We start from the raw sequence: 27500 nt of genomic DNA, 5'->3' as shown, positions 1-27500 counted from the left end.
ACACTTTAAATGAAAATTTGATGATCAATGTTATTTTATTATCAACTTGGAGAAAAGAGATAACTAGGAAGATCACAATTTGACAATTTCATTTTGTGTGCCGAATTAACCATGTGGCCTGCAATCGAGAAGGATGATGATTATGAAGATGATGATGTAATAGCCCATTCTGTGTTGCGTCGTGCTAAGTCCATATCATGCCTTGCGTCAAACAGACAATCGTCCTCTCAAAAAAGAAAGATTACATGAAAATCATATAGGATACGCAAGTCTCTTAAGATACGGATGTTTGCTGCATTATTCAGGGAAGCACGACAAATTGCTTAATGAAGGAGCCCGAAGTAGCGGTGTACTACACACTGAATAATAAGTTTACGCAAACAATCAAAGCGTTAATAGTGATGTAGCAGGAACGCAGAAGTTGAGAAACTAGATCTGTATTCGCCTTCGGGCCATGACGTAAACAATAACAGCGTGGTGTGGTCTTATCTGGGCTCGTCTACAGACGTGAATGTAGCGTGCGTTTGTGTGTGACCCAATTAATAAAATATAATGCATACATCAAGACTGGAACGCTCAGAATCACTTGCCCGCCAGCTCATTCTCTGTTATGGAAATGGAAATTTTATGCCCATGGATGTTTCCAGAGTAAATAATTAATAAAAAAATAACAAAAGAGCGTTTTAAATTAGCCTATTAAAACTTTGAGTAAGACAATAGATCTGACAAGAGTCTTTCCCTTAATTACATTCATCAAAAACAAAAAGAGAGATATTTACACTATTTATTTAATTAAAATAATAATTTGGTGTTATCCCGTTTATTTTGAAGCGAAATAAATTTGTTCAGTTTAAAGGCTTGAAAATATTAAACTCCAAATTATGATTACGTGCAAGCTTCTTCAGAGTTTTGTACGGTACTTTCAGCTTCCTTCTCTAGAAGAGTTAAGAGAAGATGTATATCAAAAACAAGAGAAAAAGAGATAAGAAGATATACATGATGAAATGGCGCGACGTCCGGCTATAGACTGCAGACCTACAGGGACACCACTTTATTTTTACTAACATTTTTAACATTAACCTGGCTATACTCGGAAACATTGTAACCCCCCTTCCATTACAGGAGTTTGGAGTTGCTAGTGCAATATGTAAACAAATCATTTTACTAGCTATAGGAGGAGAGAAAAGTAGTGTATCCATTTATGTTACAGGGAAATATAGTATTACGATTTTCAGTTTGGTCATTACTTTACAGTATTTTATCAAAAAACAGTAGAATAGTAACATTTTTTTTCACAAACTCAAGTCTTCAGGCGGTTATATACATTATGCAATGTCTACTTTATTCAGCATATTACTAACCTAATTTATTCCTGAGAATTTTGTGAGCACTTCCGTAAGAAACCCCAATTTCTACAGCTAACTTCTTGACCGACTTATTAGGACCTCGCTGCATCCTTTATCTAGCATCTTCTACAGCATCTTCTGTCACCTTCGTTGGCCATCTTACACTTTTCTTCCTTTCTGTACACACTGTTGCTCTAAATTTATCTACCAGATTAATGACATTTCTACGAAAATATTCCGTAATGATATAATCAGGAAATTGTGAAAAAAAAAAAAACTGTTGTTCACATTCGGTTATATTGCAATTCCAGTTTCCATCATCGTCCTTCATACCTACAAATAGTAAAACAAAACTCTTGTTTAAATAATGATGTTAAGTACCGTACCCTATTATAGGGTACCGTACTTTCGGTAACTCTAATCTTCACTTGTGCTCAGTACACACAGATAATTTCAGTTATGCTACACACTGTACCTGTGTGAAAATAAACTTCAATAATATAAGCTCTTTCTTCTATAGAAAATGCAACATATTTCTGAAACCCACTGTACTCTGTACTGTTTATTTCACTGCTAGCAACAGCGGCCGTAAGTTTGTGTGACTGACGTTAGCAAGGACATTAGTGAAAGGGGTGGGAGTCAAGTACATTTAGAAACGCAGGTACAATAAAAATTGAAGTAAAAATAAAATGATGTCCCTGTAGAATCAACCGATACTCTAAAACACAGTAAATACATGCTCTATGCTGATGATGCCATTATACAGGGACATCACTTTATTTTTACGAACAATTTTAACATTAACCTGGCTATACTCGAAAACACTGTTAACCCCTTTCCATTACAGGAGTTTGGTGTTACTAGTGCAATATGTAAACAAATCATTTTAGTTCTGCTGTATTGTTTGTAATGAGCACAACGTAATAGTAATATACGTTACAAGAGCGGTATGTTGACGTTTTCATGTTCAAGGAAAAGATTGAGAAAGCGAAACGTAGTTGAGCTTTTTTAATTTCTGAGAACATGAAAACAAACATACCGCTCGTGTATCGTACATTATTTTGTGCGAAGATCGTTTATTACATACCTGAAAGACGAATTTCTAATTAGTTGCAATGAAATCTCCATGCTGGTTTCTGTTTAATGACAGCAACTTCGGAAAACCAAAATATCTTTCTTCAACATTGTTGCTATAAAATGTTTTCTGTGCTTACTATACTCCAGCAGGCCGTGATATACGTCTGTCTTTTTTTCCCCCAGTCTATAAATGCGAACTTAAAACAAACGGTAAGGTTATGTAATGATTTATTTTTCATTTTAATATTTTAACAATATTATTTATATAACATATTGCAGTAATAACATCGGCTTCTGGAATCTTGTTGATTTTTTCACGGCTTCCTTAATGTTACTTGTATCAGGAATGCAATAAGTTTCGTGGAGTAGTAGACTTTACTTAATTTTTGCAAATATTTAAAAACAATAATTAACATTGCAATTTAGGTGAAATTGCAGTGGTAAGTTTCCAATTTATAATTATTACTATGTTAAACGTCTCTAAAAATAATATGTTAAAAGGCTAAATCAGTAAAATGAATGTCGCGCTTAAGCGGTAAGAAGAGGGAAATTGTTGTGTGTGTTACGTTGGGAATGCTGAATGTGGTATTTCACACTTACCGCGTATTGGTTCTGTGCGGAAAGCAAGCAAATACGCACGATCTCGCACAAAAACAATATGTTAATGGCTTATGAGCGAACACGTCAACGGACCAGTTATTACTACCGGTTCAAGAAATAAAATGTTTACTCTTTCTTTTCTTTGGACGAATGACAGTACGGACATTTCGCAAAATCTTGTACAGTCGCCATGATAGCCACCATTCCTTCCAGCAGTTTTGTTCCTATTTCGCTGCAGCGTGACGTCATTGTTGTCCACCGGTCCGGTGAGATTCGGAATACGCTGACTGTTGGAGGTTTCATAGTGGAAGCGCTGGCCTTCTGTGCTCAAGGTTGCGGGTTCGATCCCGACCCAGGTCAGAAATTCGCTTGTATTAAGTTACATTTCGTAAAATATTCACTCTACGACAAATATCCCCGTCTTTCAGAAAGGTCGTAAAACAGGACAATGTTATTTTTAACACAAAATGAAAATTTTTCTTTGCTGATTACTTTGCGATGTTTGAATTAATACACATTTTCGGAAATTTACGGGAAAGAATACGCTATAGAGTTCACTACTCTTCAAACATCTGCGGTGGCTGAGTGGTTAGACCTCCGGCCCAGGTTCGAGTCTCGGTTAGATCTGGATTTTCACTGAAGAATCCAAAGTGACAACTGTGGCGGACAAGGCTGCAGTAGGAGTTTTTCTCGGCTTTCTCCCGTTTTTCCTTAGGCTAGGCATCTACATCATTCCGTCTCCAATTCGTGATCATTCCATAGCTGGCCTAAGGACGAATGGAGTAGACTGTTCGAAACATGGGATAGCAATGACAAAGGAAACTTTTAATAATACAAAGATTTTCTGAGGACCTCAGAAAAAATAATTATGGAAGAGACTAGTGAAATGTTCTATGAGGAGTATTACATTGTGTACCTTAGTGTAGTCAGCCGGTGTGGGTTTGGGAATGCGCCTAAAATCTTTTCGCTATAAGAAAAATCCTAATGTAAACAATATCACGTGACTGAAGTGAGGCTTCATTGGCCGCTGTTTGGCGCCATAGATTCTCACTACACGTTCCCGCCTCTGTTGTACATTCTGTTCCATGTTAAACATTTCCCGTTACTCATCAAGTAGGTCTAACCTCACTACTATGCATTCGTTTGCTTAGGAAACATTTATTTTATAATTACTGTAATTAAATTATTTTTAAGTCTTGTGTCTTCACAATGGACAGTTGAGGATGCAAAAGCCATACTTCAGTACCACGTGCTTTGAACAACTACGAGCTCAAGTGACGCCAGCTTGTTACAAGAACAGACTACCTCGGTATTATTGTCGGTATTCATCCGCGTTCATAGTACATAACCAAATATAGAAGTAGCTTTTCTTTTACATTTCGTTTTACATATGAGTAAAGTTAAATGTTTTATCTTATTTAACAACTAGAATTCAATTTTTTATTTTCAAATAATACAAGATTGTGGTTTCCAAATACGAACTATATTTTCCTGCGTCATGTGAGTGTTTCGACTGGGAGCCAATCACAGGTATGACAGCAACGTGCTTATGTTTACATTAGGATTTTTCTTACAGCGAAAACAGTATAGCTTGAGGCTTACCACAATAGATCGTAACAAATATCATTGCTGGGCCATAGTGTCCCCTTCTCATAATAATTAAAGTCAGTTCAATTCAGTTCCACTACCCATTTCTCAGCTTGTTTTAATAATGTTGCAAGAGCAAGCTTTGATCTTTATTATCTTTATCGCTATGACTTTTCGTATTTTCATAATATGCGCAGCTTATTTGCATTCCACATGGAAATATAACATTCATCACTGCAAGTTTCAATATTTAACATGCAACTGAAACTCATTTTGTGTAAAACTGTCATATAGTGTACAAGCTGGCCTTTTATCTCGAATAAACAGTCAATTTGTAACGAAACGGAGCTAGCGTGTAAGAGGGCCTTAGACTAGAAATGTTTAGTTTAAATGTAGTTCTGTTTATAAGTATGCATAAGGATGTAATTATTTGACTTATTTGAACTGTTGTATCAGTGAAGCGAGGTGAGTCAGTGAAGTTATGGTTTTACAGTGCAGTGAACAGTTCCGATCAGTGATAATTTATAGTGTCAATGAAATGTGTTCTATAGTGTCAGTGAAATGTGTTACAGAGTGTCAGTGAAATGTGTGCTAAAGTGTCAGTGAAATGCGTCATAGTGCCACTACAGGGAATGAGATGAGAGTAAAGTGAAAGACTATTGAAACTTATGTAGGACCTATAGATAATTATGTAGGTTGTATTGTAAAATGAGGTATTTTATTTTATGTTTTATTATTATTGTGTTAAATTGTATTATGTATTATTATTGTATTGTGTGTAAAATTGTATATGTGTTGTAAAATTGTATTGTGTATTGTAAATGTTATTGTGTATTGTTAATATTGTATATACCACTGCCACCGGGTGCTTGCCCACTTGCAGTGTAAATAAATACATACATACATATCGAAACTCGTAGTTGTTTTCAGTCCAAGAAGGTGGAATATAGCCACCTCAATGTGCATCATCGATACGCTACGTGGTGATTTTCTATATCGAATATGAATGGACGTTCATGAACAAGCCCCGGATTCTTAGGAACGAAACCATTCTGTTGCTATCTCGTTACTCTCGACATATTACTTTTCTTTTTCGTTTTATGCATCAACGAATAACACACATAAATTTTATAGGACGTAAAAAGGACCTAATTCGTAGGTTATTACCTAAAATTAACTATTTTGCTTGTTATAACCTAAAGACAGTGGCCGGCAGAAGCTGCAGTTATGACGTAAGAGCCAGTCAGGCCTCAAGAGCTTGGAAGAGCGAGCAGTTGAGTCGTATTACTGTTATCACGCACCAGCGCAGTGGCGTCAATGCAGCAATGATACGACAGTCTTGGAGATAAATTGATGGAATCACATTCCTGTATTTTGCTAGGGAATAACTACTCTGCGGTCATGATGGCAACATTCTTGGCAAATTCCCCGTCATTAAAAGAACGCATGTTCTTTGCAATGGCTAGTGAAATCCTATATCTTAAGCCTTATGCTTACCATTGATTCACTGACAGTGTGTTCCCTAGCTTCACACAACAATTTATCTTTCAATTCCTGCACTAGTATTTGTCCATATCCCCCCCCATATTTATCATAATCATTTGTGTGGCGTACAGAATAATGGCATTGTATATTGAATTTCTTTACATGCTGAAACAGTTTGCCATAAATTAAACACTTCGCCATTCCTCCATACTCCATAACACAGTTTGATCTCGACAAAGCATTTAGCTTGGGCACGATAGTAACACAAAGTGATGGTGTGTTTCAAAAGTTGAAATATACTTTGCATACTACTCTCCAAGTTAGGGCATAGATAGTTCAATCTGTATATTGTGTAGGAAAATGTCTGTTAAAAACACTTGAACTGTTTTCAAGTTTCTGAGTAGACAAAGTGTTGTAGTACTGCTTAAATTATTTATTTCTATATTTGTATATTTATAGCAGTTTCGGAGCCTCATTTACATAATGTGAACGCTTCTGCAGCTGGCTGTATTATGAATTTCATATTATTGTAATTTGATTACAAACCGAAATATTTTGTTACACTGATTTATCACGGATGTACAGTTTTGTTTTCGTACAAATGTATTGTAATTGTGCTGTTCCCATACTACCTCAGACGAATGGATCGCGCTCTGTCAGTGCATAGGCGCCGTACCGCCACTGTTCAGTTGAACCTTCTCTCCTCGCTGTGCTCAGTATGCAGAGTTTCCCGAGCAAAGAGCGTGGCGGCTCCGTGGTATGACGTCACAGAACACGGAACATGCCGGTCACTGCCTAAAGAGATCTAATTCGCTGTATTTAATAGAGACCTGAAAAACTGCGCACACAACCGGTTTAGATTCGACCGGTCGGAGCTCAACCGGCTACGATGAACATCGGGCCGAATAACTCGGTTGTCGAGCGGTTACGCCTGATGTATTGCAGAGAAGACAGAACATGAGGCGGATTTACATGAAACTAACGTTTTTCGAGTACACAACCGGAGTAACAAGGACATTTACGTTGTCTTATTGAAAAAAAAAGTGTTTGCAAGTATTCTTACAATTCATTCGACACTATAACACATATACTTTCTTTATTATTCTGAACTTGCAGTAACTTTATAAGTATCGTTTATATTTTAAACATTTAGAGTTTTACTAATGAAAGTTGCTTATAGATATGTTAAACAATGTTATAGTTTTTCACAGAACAAGATGTGCACAAGCCATATATATTTTTCTTACCAATAAACGCTATATAGTTGGCGTTTTTCTATACCAGTGTTAAACAGTATACGTCATAACTTCATCATTTGATTATGTCGTAACTATTTCTCGTCACATATTAACTGAATCTTGTCCGATTTGTATAACCCAATGATCGATATTACATAAGTTCATGTAAGATCGCGAATTATTTAGAACACAAATCTCACACAGAAAGAAATGGTAAGGAGGAAGAAAATACGATCTCCAAATAACAGCAAGTACATTTCATCACACAGTAACTCTTTAACATTTTCTCAGTATACAAACAGAGTAATAATATTGAAGGATTTTGTTTAATTACAAAAACATGTTCGCTTCAAATAGGAATACAATTAATTTGACACTTTAATACATTTATTTTTGTATTTCGAACTTGCAGTAATTTGACTAGTAACAAATAAATGAACAATGGACACAGTGACATCGAAGGAAATAGACGTAATGTATAATGTGAAATATCATAATGTAAACATATTCAAAAATATAATTACAATTCATTATAAAACATAATAGGAAGTAAGTACATAGTCCATTATGACGTTTGTACTTTAAACTAAAAAAAAAATGTATAGGCCTACCTCTAAAACAATAGTTGCATGCTTTTTAATTATTCTAATCAGTTGCAATATTATTTATTAAGAAATCAATTTAAAAAGATGAACAGTAATGTTATTTTCAACAACACGATTACTTTGGCTCCCAATGGTTGTTGTTCTGTACAAAATAAGTATAATTTACTCATTTCTAAACTACGAATAACAAAAGAATAGCAAACAAATCATTCTGTATAGAAAAGATCTACTTCAGAGAAAACAAGTGTAATTCAAAGAATTATTTTATTACACACGTGCTAATATCAATTATTTGATGTTCACAATTATTATTAGGGCCTATTATCATAGACTACATGATCAGAGTTGACTTCTTGTGTTTATGTATTAATAAATATGTTTTACTAGTCTAAAGTTACGCTCGGTGGAAACACTTATTCATGGAATGGCCAATATTCGTTTCACAAGTGTTGCTAGAGAGGCTAGAGTTGTTTGGTGATCTTTCCATCAATTTAGTATGTAGAAAATGAAATGAGCATAATGTATGATGTGAGATATAATAAGTAAATAAATCCAAAATAGAATTACAATTAATCACAAAACATAAAATTAAATAATTATTAACTGTAAATGCATTCCTCCAAAACAGTAGCTATTCATATACAGGGTAGAAGTGAAATAACCCTGCAGATTGTACGGGGCGATAAGGTTCACTTAAATGAATGGAAAACCTATATTTCGTTTATGACTCTAGTCATAATAAACATACTGCAAGCATTGGTTGTAGTAGGTTTCAGAAGATATAAAGTTATTTTTGTTTTAGATTTACTATTGAACGAGTTTACTGTTTTTTAAGTGTGTCATTATTGTAATATTATAATTCAGTTTTCTAGTGTAAGCAAAAATTACAACCTTGGTAATTTGTGGATACCGAAAGTTTTTTTCTGCAATTTACACTTTACAACGTCTATAGTTTCACGCTGCATGCTGTTTGTTCCTCTTGATGATCCGCAGATATAATATCTGGATGGTTCACTGTGATCTTCATTTTATACGCCAGAGCCGTCCACCCACAGAGAGATCGAATCAACTCGAATACTCGTTAAACCGAATACTTAGGCAGTACGCAAGCAGATGTACTTCGCATACTGCCTATAAAGCCAGGCGTTCCGTAGCGCTATGTAAGTTCCTTCGGTTTTCAACCGGTTTTGCAGGACTCTAGTATTTAACCTATTTTATTTCTTCAGTAACTGAAGTACCCGCTGAAATATTATGTCCATGGAAGACATCATTCTTTTATCTGAATGTAGGTTTCCCTGAAGTTGTTGAATTTATAAGCAAAACATACTACACATCAGAATTTTGAAAGAGATGAAATTTGTTCGCTTTACCATTTGGTAGGGTAAACATTGGTAATTTCGTGGCAGTGGTTATTTCGTGATACTTTTTCTTTGCTCTTTCGTGAACTAACCAATGATGTTACGAGATCCAAATTTCCGCCAAGGGATTGCATATGTTGTCCAGTTTCCAGAAACATACAGCTAAGCTTTGTGTGACTATTGTAGTTGCTTCAGTGAGCTTTTATGTTTGCAGAGAGCAAGTTAGCGTCGACTTCTCAGGCGTACAAATTTTGTGGATGTTTGTAATTACATTACAGGCTTATTACTAAAGTTAAGCATAATATGATATTTGGCACAAAGATTTATTGTGTCTTGATGAAATTTTAGGAAATGTTTTTTGGAATTTTAGATACATCTGTAGTAGCCATATAGGCTTAGCTTTACTGATAGAAATCTTAGCTGTTTGAGGCGAAATTTTGTTGAGCATTAAGTGTTACAATTTTTAAAATAGTAAAATATGTATTACAACAGGAATTTTAGAAATCTGAAGACAAGATGTGATAACAAAAAAGAAAACGGAGACGCACTGGGTTCAGTGTAGCTTCTGTTTGATTTGTTAGCATGCTAAGTGTCAATGATAAGTGCTAGATGACTTACTTGCAAGAATTGTGACAGAAGATGGAACATGGCTCCACCATTTTGGACCGGAGACAGAGGCAGACAATGGAGTGGCATCATGCAAATTCACCAAAGAAACAGAAATTCAAAAGTACACCTTCGGCAGGAAACGTTATGGCTACTGTGTTTTTCGATTCAGAAGGACTCTTGCTTGTGGACATCATGCCACACGGAACCACCATTAATTCTGACGGGTATGTTGCAACTCTCAAGAAACTTCAAGTTCGACTGAGTCGTGTTCGACGACATCGGGAGAAGCAGGATGTTCTGCTATTGCAAGACAACGCACTGCCATATGTCAGACACAAGACCACAGACCAGATCAGAAAATTCGGATAGACAACACTGAAACACCCGCCTTACAGTCCTGAACCGGCACCGTGCGATTACCATCTCTTTGGTAAACTGAAGGATCCCTTCGCGGAACGAGGTTAGAAGATGACTCCCTTGTGCACGCTGCTAAAGAGTGGCTCAGACGTATTGGTCCAGACTTTTACCGTGCTGGTCTACAGGCCCTCGTTCCTAGGTTATGTAAGGCAGTTGAAAGGGACAGGGATTATGTGGAAAAGTGACATTTTGTTCCTTAAGGATGCATCTACATTCTGTGAAAATAGCAAAGCTGTAGGATAAAAATATAATTTTTAAAGAAACGTTATGCATTACTCTTGGAGTTACCCTAGTAATATAGGCTATAGTAAAGTCCGTAATAAAAGTGTTCGCCCTTTCAGGGCAAAGAAGATCCCTTTTCAAGTTCAATTTTTACTTTGATTTCATTCTTATTATGTGTTGATATGTTTTTCTATGTTTTCTTGCTATGAATATTAGACGGAATTACTATGTTTGAAGTCTTTGTAACAATAAGTGAGAATTTTATTTGACTTTAATGAATTTTTCGACAATTGCTCTACCTCTCACGAAATTATCAATGCAATATCACGAAATTACCAAGGTTATCACGAAATAACCAACCTTTGAGCTTAAGTTGTAAAAGTGGTTTTTAGCACATATTCAAGAACGTATCCAATCTTTTATGGCTCCAGATTTTTACAGCAGGTTATCGTCTTTTAGATGAAAAACTCGGAATAAGGATATATTTACACATTTGCATTTTAAATTAGTTTTCATGAAATTATCACGAAATTACCAATGTTTGCCCTATTTTAAAAATCAGTAAAACAGTTTTATTACTTTTTACACTAGATCACATACTAGCAAAAATTTGGAACTTGATGTCTTGCTAATAGTCAAAGACAAACCACTTCTCACTCACTGAATTAAAATCTAGATTTCATATAATATCTGAAAATCAATTGTCTGGAGAATATTTCATCATACTACCATCCAGGGACGCACGGATGGGGTGGGGGGATTGCCGGTTTTGAACTCCTCCCTTAAACTTAGAAACTGATATATTTAGATACGAGTACATTTCTATCCATAATCATTTTGCCTTCTCTAATTTTCCATTTTTTGAGTAACAAAATCGATATCGACATACGGCATTGTCCTCCTACCCATCCTTCAATTATTCAACAAGCCAGTTTCTTTCTTCATCCTTGTTCTATTATTGTATTTAATTCAATTTATTTCAATATGTTTGATGTTTTCCATGGATTTTCTTGTTATGTAAAGTAAAGTATCTTATCTGTCATACTGTTGACTAAATAGATATATAATTATTGTGTAAGTGTAATAATTGAAGGGTTCAGAGCCATAGTGGGCCAAGCGCCATATACTAAAACCGTAGAAAACAAGGGTTAAAATGAAGTTATTACCATAATTCAATGAAAACATATAGCAAGTAATATAAAGTATACATATTAAAACTAAATGATATATCAATCTTCATTAAAATATGATATTAAATTAACTTTAACACTTGCTTTCTCCGTTTTTAATCGATTGCGCTTGGTCCACTATGGCTCTGAATCCTTCAATTAGACAAGAATTTTTTATGATACAAAATTAAACAAAAGTTAAAATTTCTTAAAAATTGGAGACCTGTGGAAAAATTAAGTTTCAAAGATTTTATAAGGATATTTATGAATATGTTCTATTAGGGCCCAACAGACCATAATTTACCCTAGAACATAGCATAATAATAATGATAATAATAATAATAATAATAATAATAATAATAATAATAATACACAACATTTAAAATTTAAAACAACGATATCGTAAATTGTAAACCATTTTAATTATTTATTTATTTATTTATTTATTTATTTATTTATTTATTTATTTATTTATTTATTTATTCGCCCTCCCTTGACAAATTCTGCGTACCCCACTACTACCATCACACTCCTATAAATTTCAAATCTTTCAGAAATTATTAGAAAATGACTGGAGTACAGAATTTCAATTCTGCGAGGAAACTGCTGTTCTCTGTGAGACCGAAATTTAAGTTTTTTTCTATCGTTTCATATAGCTAAATTATGGTTATCATTAAATCCAGACGTTTGAAATGGACAGAGCATGTAGCAAGTATGGGCGAATCCAGAAATGCATATAGAGTGTTAGTTGGGGGGCCGGAGAGAAAAAGACCTTGGGAGAGGCCGAGACGTACAGTACGATTATTTAGTCCTGACAGTCACAGGCGATGTGGGCCTGGGTCAGGCGAGTCCATTTAGTTTCGCCAAGGGGTGTTTGGGTTAGTCTCTCGCTTGCCATCGGAGAGATCGGATGTCATGCGTGAGTAGAGCGGTATTTTTCTAGAACAATTAAGCTGTACTGCATTCCTTTACCGACTGCTTGCCCTTATCTCTACTCCGGAGCTCTCCCCGCTACTCCTATTACTTCCCCTCTTTCGCGTCGCTGAGCTGTCAGGATTAAATAATCGGTCTGCAAATGGGAGGATAATATTAAAATTGTTTCGAGGTCGGTGGGATATGATGGTAGAGACTGGATTAATCTTGCACAGGATAGGGACCGGTGGCGGGCTTATGTGAGGGCGACAATGAACCTCAGGGTTTCTTAAATTCCGTAAAGTAAGTAAGTAAATTATGGTTATTTGTTAATCAACTCACATTTTAAAAATTCTGTCCACATTTTAAGGAATGATTAAATAAAGCATAAACATTTTACAATTCATTTTGTCTTCAGATAAATCTAATTTAATATAACAAATGTTTCAAGTTCAATCTATAAGATTTATGTTGCAAATGTTTATTTGCTATAACATTGTACGTATATAAAATATTAACCTTTTCGCCTTTTCGGCGTCATCAGATATTGTTAAGAAACACGTAAACTAAACCTTGAACAAATTAAAAATGTACATTGTAATATGCATGACAAATAGATTTTCATGAGTTTTATGTAGTATATCTTGTAAGTAAAAAAGTTTATGTAGGAAAAGATTTCCAGGAAATATTAATTTGGAAAGTCGATATGAGTGCAGATACATATAACCCTTGTTACAAAAACACATAAGAAATTATTAAAATGACAAGTATTGGGTGTTCATTTCAAAGTGTGTCATGACGTCACTGTTGATGAGTCAGCTATTTGAAGCGAGTTTCAGCTTTTGTGTCAGAGAAGTTGCCTATTAATCGAGGCGTTCAATCTGAACTTGAGAACGTGTACGGTACAACTTGAACGTCGTAGCAACAGATGGCGGTCTGTACGGTCTGTGTGCTACCATACCCTCTTTCGAACTGTGTTTTGCGCGGCCAAGTCGTAAGCAGGGTACATGTTATCATCGGTTGCGTACGGCAACATTCCACAATACAAATCAAATGCTCCGTGTCCATGTTGACCGTCGAAGTTAATGTCAACAAATACGTAAGTAATCGTCTTAACCCTCTCCCCATATCCCGACAGTACGTATTTGCAAACAGTTCACATTCCTGCCACTACCGGCGTTACCGTACGTATCGGTACGTACTCTTCAGAATAAACGCCGTACTTGCTGGGCAACTTCTCTGGCACATAAGTAATACACCTCTGCGGAAGTATAGGAAGATTGAATTCTCTAGGCTTATCGACTAGCCACATGACGGCATACAGCGAGTCATGACACACTTTGAACTGAACACCCAGTATGTTATATTATATGTTGCATTAAATTATTAACAAAATACGAATATCAGAAATAATTAAATATTGGTGGAAAAGACTCAATTGCTGAATTTGTAATTAATTACCGTGGAATTATAAGTAGTATGGTGATGTGATATCAATACATTATTTAAAAGACAATTTATAAAATCTATAAGAGGTAATTAATAAAATTAATGATAAATAATGATAAAATTTGATATTTTATATACAATGTTATAGCAAATAAACATTTGCAAAATAGATAAATCTTATACATTGAAATTGAAACATTTTATTATATTAAAGCATAAACAGTCCACCACTGCTAGAAGTTTTCTGTGGTTTTCTCGGGAATTGAACTCTGTTTCTGTTCTCTCCAAAGAACACAGAGAAGCACCTCATCCATTATCTCTGCATAATACAGAATTCGTGCTATTCTAATACACATCTCGGTCTGCATAATCCTTGCGGCATAAAACTATATAAATAAACGTTAACAATTCATCCTCACATCACGCGAGACTATTCTGGCTGTAGCTCTCACAGCCAATGCTGGATAACTGTACAGATATGCTGATGCCATAACGACCAGGCAGATGGCAGCAGCTCCTGAAATGTATATTATTATCAGTAATTCAGACACGATTTATGATGGAACTGCATGTGTATGTGTTTGTATCATGGGACAATGTTAGTCATGGCGAAACTCAGCCCCCCCTGCAAGGCGGTACATCAGTCACTAGCGTTATTAATGCAACTCATAATAAATTAACAACCATTCAGACCTCATTTTAGAACAGACGTCACGGATTAACTGCCATGATGGAATTATTTCAGACATAAAAGTGAATTGTTCTTGCCTCTCGTTCTCTAAATCAGGCTATCTCCATCAGAGGCTTACATATCACTCGCAATATAACAAATGTCGCTTAACCGTACCTACAATCAAATTTCACTGCTAAGCTTAATATTCTATTTACTAGTTTTCATGGTTTTCTGCCCATGGACAGGTCTTTCACTGCAAACCCAGTATTCTATACTATCTTTCCTATTTTCATCTTTTCTCTTAGTCTCCGCATATGATCCATATATCTTAATGTCGTCTATCATCTGATATCTTCTTCTGCCCCAAAACTCTTCTCCCATTCACCATTCCTTCCAGTGCATTCTTCAATAGGCAGTTTCTTCTCTGTCAGTGACCCCCCAAACCAATTTCTTTTTCTCTTCCTGATTAGTTTCAGCATCATTCTTCCTACACCCACTCTTTCCAACGAAGATTCATTTCCTATTCTACAAAGGGGGAAAAACTGAAATAATTCCCACCCCTTTTTGTTTACGTACAATTTCCAACATTTCCATTACCTTTTCTTTCTTTATAGTATTTTTTATGATTTTTAAAACAGATAATATATACGTTACTAAATTATTAAATTATGCATTCATACATACTTACAGTAAGTACGTACGTGCATATATATTGTACATACATACATACATACATACATACATACATACATACATACATACATACATACATACATACATACATACATACATACATACATACATTCATTACATTTGTTGCATACTTATGACTTTTAAGGAACCCGGAATTTCATTGCCGCCCTCACATAAGCCCGCCATCGGTTCCTATCCTGTGCAAGATTAATCCATCATATCCCAGCTCCCTCAAATCCATTTTAATATTATCCTCCCATCTACGCCTCGGCCTCCCCAAAGGTCTTTTTCCCTCCGGTCTCTCAACTAACACTCTATATACATTTCTGGATTCGCCCATACGTCCTACATGCCCTGCCATCTCAAACGTCTGGATTTAATGTTCCCCTAATTATGTTAGGTGAAGAATACAATGCGTGCAGTTCTGCGTTGTGTAACTTTCTCCATTCTCCTGTAACTTTATCCCTCTCAGCACCAAATATTTTCCTAAGAACCTTATTCTCCAATCTCTGTACCTCTCTCAAAGTGGGAGTTCAAATTTCACAACCATACAGAAAAACCGGTGATATGTGTAGGCCTGTTTTATAAATTCTAACTTTCAGGTTTTTTGAGAGCAGACTGGATGACAAAAGTTTCTCAACCGAATAATAACAGGCATTTTCCATATTTATTCTGCGTTTAATTTCATCCCGAGTGCCATTTATATTTGTTTCTGTTGCTTCAAGATATTTGAATTTTTCCACCTCTTCGAAGGATAAATTTCAGATTTTTATATTTCCATTCCGTACAATATTCAGGCCACGAGACATAATCATATACTTTGTCTTTTCGGGATTTACTTCCAAAGCTATTGCTTTACTTGTTGTAAGTAAAATTTCCGTGTTTTCCCTAATCGTTTGTGTATTTTCTCCTAACATATTCACGTCAGCCGCATGGACAAGAAGGTAATGTAACCCGTTGAGTTCCAAACCCTGTCCGTTATCCTGAACTTTCCTAATGGTAAACTCTATAGCAAAGTTAAAAAGTAAAGGTGATAGTGCATCTCCTTGCTTTAGCCCGCAGTGAATTTAAAAAGCATCCGACAGAAACTGGCTTATGCGAACTCTGCTGTACGTTTCACATTTGTTGCATACATTACATAAAATAGACGAGCGCATTTACGATCTGTGGTCATTCTACGTGGTACAGTCATTAAGTTCTGACACTGACGCCTGAAGGGTAGGCACCCACAAGAATCTAGATGTCTCAGAAGATGCCGCGTGATACGGCGTACACTTAAACAGATCGACATCCTCCCTCAATATAGTCGCCGTTGGCTGCTATTCACGTCTGCCAACTTTGGTGTAGCTGCTGAAAGCACCGCTGAAGATATTGGCAGAAAGATGCCGTACGGCTTCTCTTGTGGCAGTCATGACCTTTTCGGCCGCACAAAAATTACGCTCACGTAGGATTGATTTCATGAGGGGAAAGAGAAAAAAAATCGCATAATGCGAGGTCAGGTGAGTACGGAGGGTGTGGCAAAACAGCGACCTGTTGCCTTGCAAATTCCTCTTGGACAAGGATGGAGCGATGTGCAGGGGCGTTGTCGTGTAGCAACAGCCAATTCTTCCTATGCCAAAGCTCAGGACTCTTACGACGAATTGAATTGCGTAAACGGCCAAGAATCTCTTTGTAGAGGATCTTGTCTACAGTTGCACCTTGTGGGATGAATTCTATGTGAATAATTCCATTTGAATAAAAAAAACTGTTAAAGCATCACCTTGCCTTTTGACCTGTCTTGTTGCGGATTTTTCTGTCGTGGAAATAATGGCGTTTTCCAGGTGGCGGATTGTCGCTTCAGTTGCGGATCGTAAAGGAAACACCATATTTCGTCTCCAGTTATGATCGGTTGTAGCAGTTTCGCCTAATTTCTGACAGAACGTGACGTTTGCCCGTTGCTCAAACTGCAACATACTCGAGTTCCGACGCGCGCATTCAAATCACCGTCACAACAAAGACCGTAGTTCTGCTTACACTATATGCACGTAACTGTATGATGCTGAGACGAGAGACTAACTGACAAGGTACCATATCACGGCGCCACCTATCCGTTCTAGTGCACCACACCGCCACTATGCCCTAGTCTCAGAACTTAATGAATGTACCACGTATAACATATGTAATACATACAGTTATTAGTGGTTATTCTTTAAAAGACGAATATATAGAAATTTAATTTAATTTTTTTGATCCGCAAATACTTCATATGAAACAATGCAAAAATCGGAAACATATGCATAATTCAGTTACTTGTTGGTGTGCTGGGAAAGCTCGAAATCGAATAAGTCTAAATATTAATATTGGGTAATTCCTCTGCAAACAAACTGTATTCCGTGGACTCCTAGCAGATATTACACTTTCACGCAAAATTTTTTAGTTCCATTAATTCTAACGGGAATGTATACCTTAAATTTTATATGCGCATTTTTGTACTTCCTAATAATGTATGCGGCCGTGTTGATTATACATATTACATTAACCTCCCTTCGTGAACTTTACGAATCCGTTCACTCCGGCTCATTCTTCCGCATTTGAAAGTGATGCGTTGGTACTCACAAAATTGCATTGCAAGAGAGAAAATTCCGTATAGTTTCATAACAGTTATCTAAGAAATTACTTTCTAAAAGTTAATATAAATTAGAAAATTATACTACTAATAATGAATGTTATACAATGAGATTAATACGTTATTAAAAAGTGATATACAGAGCAGAGAAGTAGACTGTGAAAAGAAGAGGCACTCTGAACCTTGCTTCAAATATCTGGAAGAAAAATGCAACACACCTGAAAATCGCTTAGAGGTGATTGGATTAGGGTAAACGCGGGTGAATCGGATTGGAGGACGAATCGGATCAGTTAATATAAATTGCTGGTCCTAGAGTGCGCTAATGAGTTCTTGCTGATACCATCCTCTGAAGTCAAAGAATGCTAGTATTTGAGTTCGGTGACCGTAAGAAGTTGGCGTGTGTACGACCTGCTGGTGATAAATAGACTACTTTTTATAAGTTTGAGGTACGTAGATGCTCTGAATTTGCCATTTTGTTATTTTTTAGCTCTCGATTAAACAATTTTTTGAACACACATTATTAAAACTTACGCAACAAGTTATGTAGTAGGAAAGAACTGTCTGTCTTGATTCTATAACCTCACCTGATGTTCTCATTTATTTGCTGCCAGTGCTGCCAATTTGCAAATATGTAATTCTGTGCATGTGCGGGCGAAACGGATCAGTGAATGGCGGGTAGTTTGAATTGCTTATTTTATATAGAAATGGCAATATTGTTTCTTTTTTAATTCCGGATGGGTAGAATTCAGCACGAGGAAGACCCAGACAAATTCCTTGTCTTCTCACTTCACCAGAGAACATAGCACGAATGAAGAAAAAGCAAGAATTAAAAAACGAGAAGATAAATAGTAAGAAAGGATGCAGAATGAACAGAAAAAATGTGCAAAGAGAAAGTGAGGACATGATTGAAATTAACGATAGTGATGATGACGACGAGACGATGATGATGATGATTATGATGAGGAGGATGAGGATGTGGTTGTAGAAATAGACAATGAAGGGAGTGATGACGTTTGCCAATTTTGTATGTTGAAATATTCTGATCCCAAGTCTGTGAAGAAAGGAGAATGGCTCCAGTGTCAACGTAAGAGTGAATGGTACCACGCGGTGTGTGTGGGAGCTAAGGGCAGAAAGACGTTTATCTGTGGAAAATGTGTTTGAAAACAGAGAAACTAAGAAATGTGATTTTGCTATTACTGAGCTTCTAATTTTGTATCTTACAGCATGAATAATAAGTTTCCACTGCTTTTTATTTCAATCCGATTCACCCGCAATATCAATCCTATTCACCCGCCACTGGAGGATGATTCGGATCAATTTTAACAACCAATTAAATTGAAGAAAAATAAAACATAATAACTATCTCTGACAGACTGTTGCGTCAGACTTAAAGTTAATGGAAATATCTTGCAGCGGACAGTAAGAGACGCAAGAATTAACAGCGTATTACCACTTTTATTTATAATTATTTTAAAAATGATCCGATTCACCCGCGTTTACCCTATTGTTTGGAGCACGTGTAACTGTTTCAAAATTCATGATCACTGAGACAGCTGAATGTCTGGAGAGTGGAAGTTAACTCATTTTGTCACGTGTTTTTGTTGTGAGAAAAATAAAAGCAAGAAAATAGCTCATTTTTCTGCTATATAATAATTGCAAAGGTATGTTGAAATTTTAATACATCCTCGAATTTGTAATAGCTGTCAAAACTTTGTAAATGATATTGTAGTAAAGGTTATAAAGTACGTATTGTTAACAACCAACGATCTTGTTCCGCCTTCTTAGGTTGCGTCACAGCACTAGGCATCTTACCCCGATACTTGGGTAAGATGCTCACTTTTTTCGGGGTAAGATGGCAACTTGTTGCAAGAGTTTTATTTTTTATTTTTTTACTTTTTGCATGCGTAGTAATTACGATTATGTGATTATATGATTATGTCTCGTGACGGGAATATTGTACGAAATGGAAATATAAGTATTGGAGATTTATCCTTCGAAGAGGTGGAAAAATTCAAATATCTTGGAGCAACAGTAACAAATATAAATGACACTCGAGAGGAAATTAAACGCAGAATAAATATGGGAAATGCGTGTTATTATTCGGTTGAGAAGCTCTTATCATCTAGTCTGCTGTCCAAAAATCTGAAAGTTAGAATTTATAAAACAGTTATATTACCGGTTCTTCTATATGGCTGTGAAACTTGGACTCTCACTCTGAGAGAGGAACATAGGTTAAGGGTGTTTGAGAATAAGGTGCTTAGGAAAATATTTGGGGCTAAGAGGGATGAAGTTACAGGAGAATGGAAAAAGTTACACAACACAGAACTGCACGCATTGTATTCTTCACCTGACATAATTAGGAACTTGAAATCCAGACGTTTGAGATGGGCAGGGCATGTAGCACGTATGGGCGAATCCAGAAATGCATATAGAGTGTTAGTTGGGAGACCGGAGGGAAAAAGACGTTTAGGGAGGCCGAGACGTAGATGGGAGGATAATATTAAAATGGATTTGAGGGAGGTGGGATATGATGATAGAGACTGGCTTAATCTTGCACAGTATAGGGACCGATGGCGGGCTTATGTGAGGGCGGCAATGAACCTTCGGGTTCCTTAAAAGCCATTTGTAAGTAAGTAAGTAAGTAAGTAAGTAGAAATTACGTAAGGTCCTCTGATAGAGGTCAGTGGATTGAGGACAGTCTTCAACTTGAGATGAAACATGTTAGAACAGAGGGTATGAACTGTTTTAGAACATCAGAAGCATACGGGATTTCTTACCGTACCCTTAAACGCCGCCTAAAAAGACTGACGACAATAAAATGTACTGAATTGAATTTTTTGTGTGCAAGAAGTGACTTCACGAATTTCGCACCCGGCAACATAATCTGTGCAATGACTGTGTTGCTAAGTAGTGATAAACGAGTGAAAAGGTGTTCATGAGCTTTAGATTAAGTCATTTTTGTTATATAGATATATCAAATCAAGTTTAGGAAAAATACATATATCAGTAAATGTGTTCATTGCATTTGACATCTTATCCCGACTGTCAGGGAAAGATGCCTAAAGTGCAGGTAAGAAGAAAACCTGTATCTATAAACAAGGCAATTAATATTTTCTGTTTTGTACCAAAATAGTACATTATGCAACATAAAATTGTATACCTCGGAAGTTTGAATTATATATGGGTATAATAAATAAAATTGCAATTGATATTGCTAGGGGAATTACTCCTCCTAGTTTATTTGGGATTGATCGCAGGATTGCATATGCAAATAGAAAATATCGTTATAGCCTATAATGATAGTATTTAGACGAGAGGATGTTTATGAAACGAGCGCAAGCTCGTTTCATAATTTTCATACGAGCGTCTTAATTACCATTATAGGCAAGCTTCATACTACTTTTTATGCTCGATCATATTTCTAACTTGAAATTATTCATAGGTATTCATGTTATTCTTATGTGACTGGGGAGCGAACTGACCTTGTGCAATCTCGTAAATTGTGAGATGTGCGCAGACGCGAAAGTATTGATTTTTTCCGGGCAACGAATGTCGACGACCTTGATATAATCTAAATAGTAGGCCTAAGATAAACGTTAAACTTGATATAACCTTGAAATTGAATTCGACATTGAAAAACGAGATGACAAATTGAATTTATTTGAATATTATTTACAATTAACGCTAGTTATTATAGTAACAGAACATAACCTTCTGCGACAGTATTGGATTTCCAGCTTGCGTGACGTTTTGCTAGTTGTCTTTCCATTGAATATCCGAGAATAATCGAAAACCTGAACTTCAATGAATAGGTGTACTTTAATGACATGCATTAAAGGACTGCTACCAGTTGTATAATTACTACATTTCGGCATGGTCGAGCATAAATATGGTTACAAAATATCTTCCAGACTTTGATATTTCAATGTGAAATCAAAACTAAATAAACAGTAGGCCCTACCTTAAATTTTCAATTAAATAAAAAGCTAGGCATCTTCTCCCGATCTGCTTTTCGTCAACGTTGAATATAGAAGATGAGTAACCTATTCAGTTGAATTCTTAAATCTAACTCTCTGGGTATTCTGATATGTAAAACGGAAACTCCTGAAGTCGTCGCCGAATACTGAGTTTTCGAAAATTACATCACAATATAAAGATAAGCAAGAAAGAAATCCTATCAACTAATTTGAAGGAATATAAAATGAGGAGAAAACATGCGGACCCATTGTGGTTAAATGGAAGGACATGAAACATGATGGAAAGCCAGAATTAAAAGTTTGATCTCACTGTTTTAATGTAATCAAGAAATGAGCTTGGAGAAAGGAACTTAAACAGTAAAAGTATTACACTATGCAATTATTTCATTTCTTGACATTTCTTTCATTAAAATACTGTGAGAAACTTAAGAAATGGGGAAGAATAAAATAAAAACCATGTCCGTCGGTAATAATGTTAGGTTAATCGTACGAAACTTTAACAATTAAGCTTAAGAAATTTACAAGTAAAAATTCAAATTCTTACTGATAATAACGCTGAATATATTCGTAGCATCAGTAGCCGAAAACATTAAAACTTCCAAGATCCCAAGAAAATGGCTAATTCTGCAGAAGCAGAAGGATTCTAAGGCCACTAATGCAGAGGCGGACCGGGTATTTAACACGTTTTCGAGTGGCGCAGCGAGGGTGTGGCCAGGAACATATGTAGAGTCGTTGTCACATTGTAATTGCAGAAGTTAAAGTTCAAGTTTGTGGAAGTTGTTCTCCAAGATGTTCGCACTCAGGGGAAGTGGCGTGTACCTTCAATATTAGAACCCGCAGAAGCAGCAGTTTAATAATTCTTAATGCAACTTTATGGCTCTCAGCACACGGTTTGTCTGGATCAAACTCTTTGCTGCAAAAGCGACCCATATTCAATAGTCACCGATGCTGCAATAAAAGTTACGACAATAAATTGATGCACCTACACAATGAAAGCTTATACAGGGACATCATTTTATTTTTACTTCAATTTTTATTGTACCTGAGTTTTTGAATGTACTTCACTCCCACCCCTTCTACGAAGGAAGTTCAACCGTCTTCCACACAGATCCAAGTCATAGTAGCCTTACCGTCACAGTACGTTCCAAAAATATGTTCGCGTTTTCCAATGACGAAAGAGCTTTCAATATCTCATCATTTTCACAAAGGTACTGTCGTCCATTTGCCTACGTCGCATTCCGGTTTTCCCCACCAGCTTCTATTCGCCTCTCGGTAAATGCTAGTGGCTGGGCTGTCTTAGCTCTTTTCTGAGAACATTAATTTCTGTTAGGAATTGGACATACAGAATATTATACCCATACAACTGTTTAAAATAACTTAAATAACAGGCCTCGTTAAGTAATTAACTGTCACGTGATTTCCCTCCTTCCTACGATCCTGCGACATAATCACTTGGACGTACAGTAGATAGCATGGCTGAGTAATTTTATCTTTTCGGATCGAGCAGAAGTGAAGATTGAATTTACAGTACGTAAGGTACTCTTTTATAGAGAAGGTACAGAATTATTTCAACATGAGTTAGGCCTACTAGTACGAAGGATGAAAGTGGTAATTGGAATTACATACATTAATCGAAATGAACAGCCACCATTTTGAAAAATGTGTTTAAATATCCATATTATGATTATTTTTCAATTTAACTTCATTCTCTATAGTGTACGCTAATGTGCTATAGACACTCTAATATACACTGCATAATGAATACGTCCGTATGGACAGCTCAGTTCGTGAGTAAAAACACTCATTGTTAATACAGTACTGTATTCTGATTAAACAAAAACCTAATGGAAATTATCAAACTCAAAAGCTTGATATTTCATAGTTTACGTAAATGGATGAATTACTTTTCTTCCCTCCTATACCTAGTAAAGTGATTTGTTTGTATATTACGCCATCGAACTCCAGTCATGGAAGGGGTTAGCAACCGTTGATTCAAAGGTATAGGCAGGTTAATATCAGAAATGTTAGTAAAAATAAAATGATGCCCCTGTATTAATAAATCTTAATTTCTATATGTATAATTTGAACTGGTAATGGAAATTACGGGAAAACGGCTAAACGGATTTTAATAAATGACACATCATTTTGAAGCTTAAAACCCGAAGTTTTTCAGAAAAATCGTAACTCTCAGTGAAGCGTTAGCTTTCCTACATAATTTTCCTATTTTCCAAAATCCATCTTTTAATTGGATATTAATATAAAACAAAACACACACTACAAAAAACAGTAGGATATTACACTAAGGCCATGACCTGCAGGATTGCTGATATATTTAGAGCTGAAATTCACTTGGTTATTAAAAACATCAAAGCTCACTAAAAATAATTTACAGGTCTGATTCTGCAGTGTGTAATTTTGTGAGTACAGCCGTGTATTGGAAATTAAAATCTACAAAATTTGAGCTTGTTTGATGACATTATTACCATTAGAAATGAAATATTATTATAGTTAATGCCATGATGTGACTATTTTTCCTTAATTATAACATATTAATGCTATATTGATGATATGAAAGTGAAACGTTTTGGGGTTATAAAATAGAGAATATCTTAAATTAGATCTCCATTTCTATAATTTACTGAGTGGCGGCTATATAGTACATAACTACAAAACTTACGTAATATAATAATATTGTTATTAAAAATGAAATATATTTATAGTTATTAATTAAGCGAGGTTGGGTCTTTTTCATATATTTAATGGCGGTGTGTTGTAGATATTTGTATGCGTCATTCTCTTCAGTATTGGCTCGAAGAAAAACCCACTGATCGTCCTGACATTGTTACTTGCGTTTTCGCGTTGAAACTCAAAAATGAAGGTGTATTGGTTCAAGAGAAAGTATTTGGCATAAAAAAAACATTCAGAGGGAGTATGTTTCATTATTACGGAAGCAAATATCTTTCAAAATGTCTGGTATTCTTCATTGAAAATAAATCTGAAAAATTTTTATTTGAACGTCTAATGAACTTAGTTCGTAGCGTTTGCTGCACAAGCCTCTAGTTGTTATATAATTACGAATCAGTAATTAAATTATAGCGTTCACAGTTTCTGGTATTTCCTGACGTCTTTTGTTCTGTAAACTGCAAAAGCGTTTAAATGTTCGCTGTTGATGTGTTTCTTGTGGTACACTGCTTCGTCGTTATAGGAGAAAGCCAATATCCACCTACTAAGATATAACGCGCGGAGCGATCTCCTTCAATCAGCAAGCATCACGGTTAGGTACAGCATGAAAATCCAGGAATATTATGATAGTAAAAACTAGATCATATGGGAATGGATATTTAAGAGTTGTTAATTCATTATATGAAGCCACAGAACATATACAACCTGCCCGGCATCAATCGGAGGTAACCGGAGGTCTCCGATTGAAAGCGCGCAAACAACCGCTCCAGAGAAAACGTAATCATAGGCAACACTATACTATAGCAAAGCGTTCTATTAGATATTTCCTTTATGTTTACTCCATGGATAGTATGAGTTTTCATAAAGTTTCCTTGCACCCTTTAAAAACCTATCTCTCTCTTACAAAATTTATGTAACTTTCCTAATGTTGGAAGCTCTTTGTACAGACTATAATATTTATGAACTTCTCTTCTTATGATACATTTGTCCATGTCGTCTAATCCAACCTTATTTGCAAGAGGTCGTCTAACTTTGTTTGGTGTCGATATTTCTACACCCTTGTCCTCACATTCTTTATCTTCCTTTCTAATCCTGCTAATTGTTTCCTTATTTAACTTCACAATAGCTGTAGCACTCTCTGTTGTCTTCGATAGAGATAGTTCATCACAAAACTTTATGGCATTATAAATAATGCTCCGCACTTGGCTACGAAACACACGTCTTCCTACATGCGGCATTACGAACAGATTGAAACGCTAGGTATTGGATGTGATGACTAGGGACCGGATTTTTATGTAATTACATATTATATTCCTTTCAACCTAACCGTATTTGAATAACAAATGTTTGCGAATCTTGTAATTACCATTAATATATTAAAACTTGATGCTACATATTTTTACATATTTACCCCACATTACATATTATGGCTTGGTATTACATAAATCTACATATTTAGGGGTTTTATTCATTTTTACTTCTTTAAAAGGGGGGAAAAACTTGTTCTGAGGGAGTTTACAATTTGAAATACACAGGTTTGAAAAGTCTTTTTATCTACCCAAGAAAGGACTTATTTCGGGACCAAACATAACGTCCTCAGTTCCAGGGAGTAATAGAGGCATTCACCCCATATCGCCCAGTGTAAATATGAGTGAACAAAAGGCAACCTTTCTCATACAACTATCTTGTATTTTAAAAATCACTCAGAAAATAGCGTTGCTTTCATGCGGTGGAGTGGGACGAGGACGACATGATTTGTCTCGAACTATAATTGTTCTGCACACGTCTTAACAAGCCGTTCCCATGCAATTTGCAACCTTACCCACCCTCTTCCTAATCCTTCCAGGGAAAACCCGTGTCAAGTGTGATATGAGCCGCAATAAAGTAGCCGACTTTTGAAAAGAAGCTGGAATAAAGGAACAAACTGGAAAGATGTTGAAAGATTAAATTAAACAGCTTTTCAGGTTATTGACCTCTTTACTAAAATTTAGTAGACCTATACGGAAATGGGATTTTCTGAGCAATTAGAAAGTATGGTTCTCGACTCGAATAATCCTACCCTTCTGAATGAGACAGGAATGTCACTTTTCAAACAACAGTTTGTAAATGTCTATAGTTTGAGGTTTTAGTAGGTACTGTACTTTGTTTCTTACAGGGAGCAGCTAAAATGCATGTGTCCCACATCTCCTCTTATTTTCTCCTAATCCAGTAAAGCCAAACAGTGCTTGCAGTACTGTTATATCATTCATTTCACTCAGTTCTCTAGTTTTGGTACTTACAGTTATAAAGTGAAAGTGAGTTTATCTACTGCTTTTAACTAAAATGGCACCTGTATCTTCAATCCTAACGACAAAAAATAAAATCATGGATTGAGATGGACGAAGCTTTCACTACAGATGGAAAAATAGTAATGTGTCAAGTATGCGGTAAAAAGTCGGGTGGTCTATGAAATTACAACTGGAGAGTCTTATCTATCCTATACCTGCCAGATATTGATATTAAATTTTTTCATGTTTTTATATATTTGGGTACAAATTCGGCTTATTTTTGTTACATATATATGTACATATTTCACACCTTTATATTACATAAAAATCCGGTCCCTAGTGATGACACTTCAGCAGTTAACATACGCAGCGAGCAGGGAGTTCCTCATTCTGCCACGACGGGTCCCGCCTTGATCGTGTAGTACTTTTCATTTCCGAAGCATAAAATAAGCTATAATTTGTTGTCCAGTATTATTTATCTTTCTCGATTCTCCTTTTATTCCTTTTTTTGGTTCTTTTTTCGTTGTTT

Source organism: Periplaneta americana, chromosome 14 (genome assembly GCF_040183065.1).
Source record: "Periplaneta americana isolate PAMFEO1 chromosome 14, P.americana_PAMFEO1_priV1, whole genome shotgun sequence".
Taxonomy (NCBI): Eukaryota; Metazoa; Arthropoda; class Insecta; order Blattodea; family Blattidae; genus Periplaneta; species Periplaneta americana.
This window is presented reverse-complemented; position numbering follows the sequence as displayed.